This window comes from Macaca thibetana, chromosome 7 (genome assembly GCF_024542745.1).
Source record: "Macaca thibetana thibetana isolate TM-01 chromosome 7, ASM2454274v1, whole genome shotgun sequence".
NCBI classification, from domain to species: domain Eukaryota; kingdom Metazoa; phylum Chordata; class Mammalia; order Primates; family Cercopithecidae; genus Macaca; species Macaca thibetana.
In genome coordinates, this window is record NC_065584.1 from 85,471,894 (window position 1) to 85,481,386 (window position 9,493).

Genomic DNA, 9,493 nt, shown 5'->3' on the forward strand with positions numbered 1-9,493 from the left:
GTATTTTTGGCTCAGGTCCATCTCACATTGCATCCAGTTAGCTCTGAACTTACCCCATGGTTATTTCCCAAGTTCTAGAATGCTTAACTGAAGGAGGCACACTCAGGAAAGGCAGAATAACCATATTGATTATCGGATCTGAGCAGTGAGGATAAGCAGAAGGCGTTAGAACTGCCTTTGTATTCCAAACTGGCAAATTCACAGCAGCACTGCATTCTGTAGAGACTTGTAGAGATTAGTGCCTCTATAAAAGATTTAAAAGATGCAGGGCTGGTGATTTTTACCACACCTCCATTCAACTCAACTATTTGGCCTGTGCAGAAGACAGATGGATCTTGAAGAATGACAAAGGATTATTGTAAACTTAATCAGGTGGTGAGTACAATCACAGCTGCTGTTCCAGATGTGGTTTCATTGCTATAGTAAATCAATATATGTGACATCTATTATGTGAATACTGATATGGGAAGTCATTTTTTCCTCTATATACATGTTAGTAGAGACTATCAGAAGCATTTTTCTTTCATCTGGAAGGGCTAGCAATGAACCCTCCTTGTTTCACCTCAGGGTTATATCAACTCTCCAATCCTGGCCTATTCTATTCCACAGGAAATTGATTGCCTCTTCATTTCACAACACATCACATGGATCCTCTACACTGGTGGACCAGGAAATCACAACTACTTTAGACACCTTGGTAAGACACACAGAGGCAAGAGGTTGTGAAATGAATCCCAGAAAAATTTAGAAGTTTCCTTCAGGAAATTTCTTGGGGTTTCATGGTCTGGGGAAAGTTGAGATATCTCTTTCAAGGTGAAGGTCAATTGCTACATCTGGTCCCTCCTACCATAAAGAAAGAGTCCCGATTCCTGGTGTGCCTCATTGGATTTTAGAGGCAACATATCTTATATGGTCTAAACATATTTGCTGAGTGAGTAATCTGAAAGGCTTCCCGTTTTGAAGAAGGCCTGGAGAAAGACAAGCCTTTGTGAGAGGGTGGCAAGCTTCCCTGCCACTTGGGTCATATGACACATCTGATTCAGTGGTGCTTAAAGTGCCTATCAAGCTTTTGGCAGGGCTCTTAGGTAAATTCCAGAGCAGACTTTTAGAATCTGGGAGCAAAGCCATGCCATACTCTGCAGATAACTATTTTTTTTCTTTTTCTTTTTCTTTTCTTTTCTTTCTTTTTTTTTTTTGAGAAACAGTTCTTGGCTCTTTGCTGGGTCCTGGTATTTGACCATGGACCATTAAGTTATCATGTAACCAGAAATGCCCCCTATGAAGTGAATATTGCTTAACCCACCACCACGTTCTATTGGTTATAATCAAGTCACAGAGCCAGTCCAGATCAAGGGGAAGGAATTATGCAAAATTCCGAATACTGAGAGACGTAGTTCATTGAAAGACCATCTTTGGAAACCAGCAGCTATCACAGTTGCCTTGGATATTTTCTGAACAGACAGATTCTTACATTAAAAACTGTTCTCTTTGCCAATAAATATTTATGGAGAATCCACAGTATGTGCAGAACCTGAACATAAGCAGAAGAAACAGGGAAAGCATTGCACCTTCCTCAAAGTTTGTGCATTCTACCATGAAATATTCACATTAACACTGAAGCTAAGAGTAGGCTGGAAATCCCAGAAGTGAGAATTAATGTACTGGTACTGATGGTCAATGTGTGTATTATAGCTCTCTGTGGTGAAATAAATAGATTGATAATGGGCTTCTGTATATAGTTGTATCAACAATAAAATGACGGAATGCTTTCTAGCTCAAGATTTTTACAACCCAATGATCTTTAATCTGGTAACTCATTCCTCTTAAGACTCATTCCTCATAAGACCTACTTACCTCAAAGAATTGTTTATGAGGATACATTAAAATAAGTATCAGAATGGACCTTGTAAACTATAAACAATGATACAAATGTAAGAGACAGTTATTGCATTTTCAAAAATAACTCATAATAGGCGTGATGTAAATATTTGTTGAATAAATGAATGAGAAAATAAAATACATTCTTGAGACAAATTTAATATATTGTTACCTGAACTATTGTTGTTTTTCAAATTATTATATTATTATTCAGCCCCATTATACTTGCCAATTCTTGGAGTTTGTGTCTTAATCCCTTTTTTTGTCCCATATTCAAGGCTTGGGAAGAAAAATAAGCAGATGGAAGGAAAATTAAAGTTAGAGAGACAGTGTCATATTTAGGTGATAAATAACATCATTTACTTATTTATACATGTATCAGATCTTTATTCATTTGTTGAATAATTCGGACAAAGTCCTGAGCTTTTTGATACTTAAGATTCTTTTATAAAAAATGACTTTTATTTTATTTTAGTTCAATAGTTTTTGGGGAACAGGAGGCTTTTTGGTTACATGGATACACTCTTTAGGGTGATTTCTGAGATTTTGGTGCACCTGTTCTCCCCCGAGTCTCCAGAGTCCATTATATTATTTTTATGCCTTTGTGTCCTCATAGCTTAAATCCCACTTGTATAGATGAGAACATACAATATTTGGTTTTCCATTCCTGAGTTAATTCACTTAGAATAATGGTCTCCAGCTTCATCCAGATTGCTGTGAATGCCATTATTTCATTCTTTTTTATGGCTGAGTAGTATTCCATGATATATGTGTGTATACATTTTCTTTATCCATTCACTGGTTGATGGGCATTTAGGCTGGTCCCATATTTTTACAATTGTGAATTGTGCTGCTATAAAAATGTGTGTGCAAGTGTATTTTTTGTATAATGACTGCTTTTCCTCTGGGTAGATACTGAGGAGTGGCCTTGCTGGATCAAATGGTAGATCTACTTTTAGTTCTTTGAGGAATATCCACACTGTTTTCCATAGTAGTTTCCATTCCCACCAACAGTGTAAAATTGTTCCCTTTCACCACATCCATGCCAAAATCTTTGATTTTTGGATTTTTTTTTAATGGCCATTTTTGTAGGAGGAGTAAGGTGGTACACATTGTGGTTTTGATTTGCATTTCTCTGATAATTAGTTACATTGAGCAATTTTTTTCATATGTTCGTTGGCCATTTGTATATCTTCTTTTGAGAATTGTCCATTCATGTCCTTAGCCCACTTTTTTTTTTTTTTTTGAGACGGAGTCTCACGCTCTTGCCCAAGCTGGAGTGCAGTGGCGCGATCTCGGCTCACTGCAAGCTCCGCCTCCCGGGTTCCCGCCATTCTCCTGCCTCAGCCTCCTGAGTAGCTGGGACTACAGGCGCCCGCCACCGTGCCCGGCTAATTTTTTGTATTTTTAGTAGAGACGGGGTTTCACTGTGGTCTCGATCTCCTGACCTTGTGATCCGCCCGCCTCGGCCTCCCAAAGTGCTGGGATTACAGGCTTGAGCCACCGCGCCCGGCCTTCCTTAGCCCACTTTTGGTTGGGATTATTTGTTTTTTCTTGCTGATTTGTTTGAGTTCCCTGTAGATTTTGGATATTAGTCCTTTGTCAGATGCATAGTTTGTAAATATTTTCTCCCACTCTGTGGGTTGTCTGTTTACTCTGCTGATTATTTCTTTTGCTGTGCAGAAGTTTTTAGTTTAATTAGGTCCCAGTTGATGCTTATATTCTGGTGGATAGACAGACAAGAAACACACAGACAAATGTATAACATACTGTTTGCTAATGGTGGATGCCATGAAAAAAGTAAGACAGGGTAAAAGGTAAGAGGAATCGGTTGGGCAGGCACTATATATATACATATATATACACACACACATACACACACACACGCACATATATATACACACACACAGACACATACACACACACATATACATATACATATATTTTAATTAATTTATTTTTAAATTATACTTTAAGTTCTTGGATACACGTGCAGAACATGCAGGTTTGTTACATAGGTATAGATGTGCCATGGTGGTTTGCTGCACCCATCAACCCGTCACCTACATTAGTTATTTCTCCTAATGCTATCCCTCCCCTAGCCCACCCACCCCTGGACAGGCCCTGGTGTGTGGCCTGGATGTTCCCCTCCCTGTGTCCATGTGTTCTCCTTGTTCGACTCCCACTTATGAGTGAGAATATGCAGTGTTTGGTTTTCTGTTTTTGTGATAGTTTGCTGAGAATGATGGTTTCCAGCTTCATCCGTGTCCCTGCAAAGGATATGAACTCATCCTTTTTTATGGCTGTGCAGTATTCCATGGTGTATATGTGCTAAATTTCCTTTATCCAGTCTATCATTGATGTACATTTGGGTTGGTTCCAAGTCTTTGCTATTGTGAATAGTGCCACAATAAACATATGCGTGCATGTGTCTTTATAGTAGAATGATTTATAATCCTTTGGGTGTATACCCAGTAATGGAATTGCTCGGCCAAATGGTATTTCTAGTTCTAGATCCTTGAGGAATCACCACACTGTCTTCCACAATGGTTGAACTAATTTACACTCCCACCAACAGTGTAATAGCATTCCTATTTCTCCACAGCCACACCAGCATCTATTGTTTCCTGACTCTTTAATGATTGCCATCCTAACTTGTGGGAGATGATATCTCTTTGTGGCTTTGATTTGCATTTCTCTAATGACCAGTGATGAGGAGCTTTTTTTCATATGTTTGTTGGCTGCATAAATGTCTTATTTTGAAAAGTGTCCATTCATATCCTTCATCCACTTTTTGATGGGGTTGTTTGTTTTTTTCTTGTGAATTTGTTTAAGTTATTTGTAGATTCTGGATATTAGCCCTTTGTCAGATAGATAGATAGATTGCAAAAATGTTCTCCATTCTGTAGGTTGCTTGTTCACTCTGATGATAGTTTCTTTTGCTGTGCAGAAGCTCTTTAGCTTAATTAGATCCCATTTGTCAATTTTGGTTTTTGTTGCCATTGCTTTTGGTGTTTTAGTCATGAAGTCTTTGCCCATGCCTATGTCCTGAATGGTATTGCCCAGGTTTTCTTCTAGGGTTTTACGGTTTTAGGTTGTACGTTTAAGTCTTTAATCCATCTTGAGTTAATTTTTGTGTAAATTGTAAGGAAGCAGTCCCATTTCAGTTTTCTGCATATGGCTAGCCAGTTTTCCCAATACCGTTTATTAAATAGGGAATCCTTTCCTCATTGCTTGTTTTTGTCAGGTTTGTCAAAGATGGTTGTAGATGTGTAGTGTTATTTGTGAAGCCTCTCTTCTGTGCCAGTAGTCGATATATCTGTTTTTGTACCAGTATCATGCTGTTTTGGTAATTTTGGCCTTTTAGTGTAGTTTGAAGTCAGGCAGCGTGATTCCTCCAGCTTTGTTTTTTTGCTTAGGATTGTCTTGGCTATATGGGCTCTTTTTTGGTTCCATATGAAATTTAAAATAGTTTTTTCTAATTCTGTGAAGAAAGTCAATGGTAGCTTGATGGGAATAGCATTGAATCTATAAATTACTTTGGGCAGTATGGTCATTTTTATGATATTGATTCTTCCTAGCCATGAGCATGGAATGTTTTTCCATTTGTTTGTGTCCTCTCTAATTTCCTTGAGCAGTGGTTTGTAGTTCACCTTGAAGAGGTACTTCACATCCCTTGTAAGTTGTATTCCTAGGTATTTTATTCTCTTTCTAGCAGTTGTGAATGGGAGTTCACTCATGATTTGGCTCTCTGTTTGTCTATTATTGGTGTATAGGAATACTTGTGATTTTTGCACATTGAATTTGTATCCTGAGACTTTGCTGAAGTTGCTTATCAGCTTAAGGAGTTTTTGAGCTGAGATGATGGGGTTTCCTAAATATACAGTCATGTCCTCTGCAAGCAGAGACAATTTGACTTACTCTTTTCCTGTTTGAATACCCTTTATTTCTTTCTCTTGCCGGATTGAGAACTTCCAATACTGTGTTGAATAGGAGTGGTGAGAGAGGGCATCCTTTTCTTGCCAGGCACTATATTATATAGGATTGAAGGAAAGACCTGTCTGATGAGGTGACATTTGAGCAGTGACTGACTGGTTTGTTGTAGGGAACCATCTGGAGTAAGGCCATTCAAGAACAAAGACCCAGAGGTGAAGCCTGGTTGGTATTCAAGGAACATCTAGACTATTCTAGGGTAACAGTGACCACAATAGAGTGGAAAAGATAAAGAAAGATAGGAAATATTCAGTAAACTTGAACGTTTTCTGTCTGTCACGTTCCGCGTGATGCTGAGGATACCAAGGTAAATGAGATACAATCTCTGTCCTTAGGGAACAGAGTATCATACAGAAAGCTGGTATTATAATATAATGGGAAAATTGCTATGCTGGAGGTATGTACAAAGTTCAACGGGAGCCAGAGAGGAGACAGCCTAATTTGCCTGGAAGATCAAGGGAGGTATCAGAGAGGAATATCTAGGAACCATGAAGAGGAGTTGGTGATGAGGTTGGACACTTCAAGCACAGGGAAGGACACATGCAAGAATGAAAGGAAGAGAGGTGATAACCTGTGACATTTCCAGAGTTTCATAGTTTGGTATTTCTAGAGTGTCAATGCTGATGAGAAGTGTTCCAGGAGATGAGTTTGGATTGGTAGCTAAGGGCACATCCTGTGTGGGCTTGTGTACTGTCAAGCCTGAAGAATTTTGATAAGTGAAGTAAAGTAACTAAATTTCCTTTTTACAAAGTAATGAGTCAACTGGTTAAATGGTGGCATCATTAACAAAGAGAAGAATTACAGAGGTAGAAGGGTCTGGAGGAGGGGAGGCACACAGTTGATGGATTTTAGGCACACAGTTTAGGTTGCCCAATGGCCATCTGACCAAAAGACAGTTGGATGTAGAGATGTAGAGCAAATTCAAAGTTAAAGGCATAGCCATTAGTATATAGGTGTTAGTTGCAATTACGGTGTGGGCAGAGAAGTCGACTAAGGTTAGAGCCAGAAAAATAGCAACATTTAAAGCAGAAGGGGAGGAGAATTAATACAAATCACCATAGTATCACTGACCACATTGTGATGTAATATTCTATTCATGAGCCTAACTTCCAAAATGGACTGTGAACCCCATGAAGGAAATAATTATAGCTCATCTTTTTTTGTGTTTACTTTCCTAGCAACTATCCCAATGCTTTGCATGAGTCACTTAATATATATGTGTTTAAATGAATAAATAATTAGGACTGTATGACTTTACATTGCTGCTTAGTACTTCTGTTAGTGTGACATTTCACAGCAGTAGTTCGTTGTGTATTTGTACTTTTATTACTTTTTAAATTACACAAGGAACACATATTTATTCAAGAAAAATTAGAAAAAAGAAAAGCTAAAAATTACACGTTACTACTAGGAAAAGCTATTGTTAACATTCTCATCTCTATCCTTTTAAACAGCTGCTATCAGTAGAAATACAATATGAATCACATATAAAATTTAACAATGTTTAGTGACTACATTAAAAGAAACCATAAAGAAATATATAAAATTATTTTCACTTAACCCAATACACCTAAAATATTATCATTTCAATATACAGTCAGCCTGAGTACCATAGTAAGATTCTGTCTCTACAAAATATGGAGACCCTGATGGCTGTCCATGTGACCTCCATGGTCCCTCTGTACCTAGATAGGCAAGACTCACTGGCTTGGTGGTGCCTGAGTGGGGGAAATGTTCTCACTCTCAAAACACTGACAGGGTTGAGATGCCCTGGTTCATGGACCAGCATGAAAGTGGGGTGTGCCTCTCTCCACAGGGCTGGTCTGGGAAGGGAGTGGCCACTCTGCCAGCATGACCTCTATCTGAGGGAACCCCACAGCCCAGAACACCTAACAAAAGAAACTTGGGCATGACCCCAGTGATTGGAGGGGGCTCCTCCAAGGCCCATGAATGAACCTGCTCAGGGTGTCGTCTCTCTGCCTGACCCCATTCACTGTTGAGAACAAGGTGAAATACAAAAGAGTTGCATGGCTAAATAAAAGCTTGTCTGTTGGTTATCACTCCTAAACACCATCTACTGGGTCGCAGTTCAAATTACAACTGGCAAAATATTTTGCCAGTGTACAGTGCCTGTGAAACCTAAGACAAGAATTCAGCTACAAATGAAGATCCTGTACAGAGCCTTGGCCCTCTGAAAGTACCCAAAAATGAAGCCAACAGACTATACTCAACTTAAAGAAACACTAGCCCTCTCAGATGAGAAAGAATCAGCATAAGAACTCTGGCAATTCAAAAAGTCAGGGTGTCTCCTACCTCCAAATGAGCACACTAGCCCCCACCCAGCATTGGTTCTTAACCAGACTGAAATGACTGAAGTGATAGGCGTAGAATTTAGAACCTGGATGGTGAGAAGCTCATTGAAATCCAGGAAAAATTTGAAATGCAATCCAGGAAACCCAAAGAATCTGGTAAAATGATCTAAGAGCTGAAAGACAAAATAGCCATTTTAAGAAAGAACTAAACTGAACTCCTGTAATTGAAAAATTTACTACAAGAATTTTCAAATACAATCAGAAGCATTAACAGCAGAATAGACCAAAGTGAGTAGAGAATCTCAGAGTTTGAAGACCAGTTCTTTAAATCAATTCAGTCAGAAAAAAATAAAGAAAAAAGAATGTTAAAAAAAGAACAAAACCTCTGAGAGCTATGTAAAGAGATCAAGTCTACAATTTATTGGCATTCCTGAGAGAGAAAGAGAGAGAGAGTAAGCAACTTGGAAAACATATTTGAGGACATAACCTTGAAAATTTCCCCAATATTGTTAGAGAGGTTGACATACAAATTCAAGAAATACAGAGAACCCAGCAAAATACTATACAAGATGATCATCCCCAAGGCACATAGTCATCAGATTCACCAAGGTCAATGCAAAAGAAAAAATATTATAGACAACTAGAGAGAAAGGTCAGATCACTTATAACAGGAACCCCACTACCCTATCAGCAGACATTTCAGCAGAAAGTTTACAAGCCAAAAGAAATTGGTGGCCTGTTTTCAGCATCCTCAAAGCAAATAAATTCCAACCAAGAACTTCAAATCTCACCAAACTAAGCTTCATAAGTGAAGGAGAAATAAAATCCTTATCACAGAAGCAAACTCTAAGGGAATTTGTTACCATCAGACCAACCTTATGAGAAGTCCTTAAGAGAGTGCTAAACATGGAAATGAGAGATCAATACCTGCTGTGACAAAAACATACCAAGAACATAGCTCACAGACAATATAAAGGAATTACACAATCAGGTTTACAAAACAACCAATTATCAACCCAGTGACAGGATTAAAATCTCACATATCAATACTAATTCAGTATGTAAAATGGTCTAAATGCCCCACTTAATAGACACAGAGTGACAAGCTAGATAAAAACACAATACTCAATTTTCTGGTGTCTTCAAGAGACCAAGCTCGTGTGTAACTACACTCACATGCTCAAAGAAAAGGGATAGAGAAAAATCTGCCACACAAATGGAGAACAGAAAAGAGCAGGAATCACTATTCTTATATCAGATAAAACAGAATTTAAACCAAGAACAATCAGGAAAGACAAGGGCATTACATA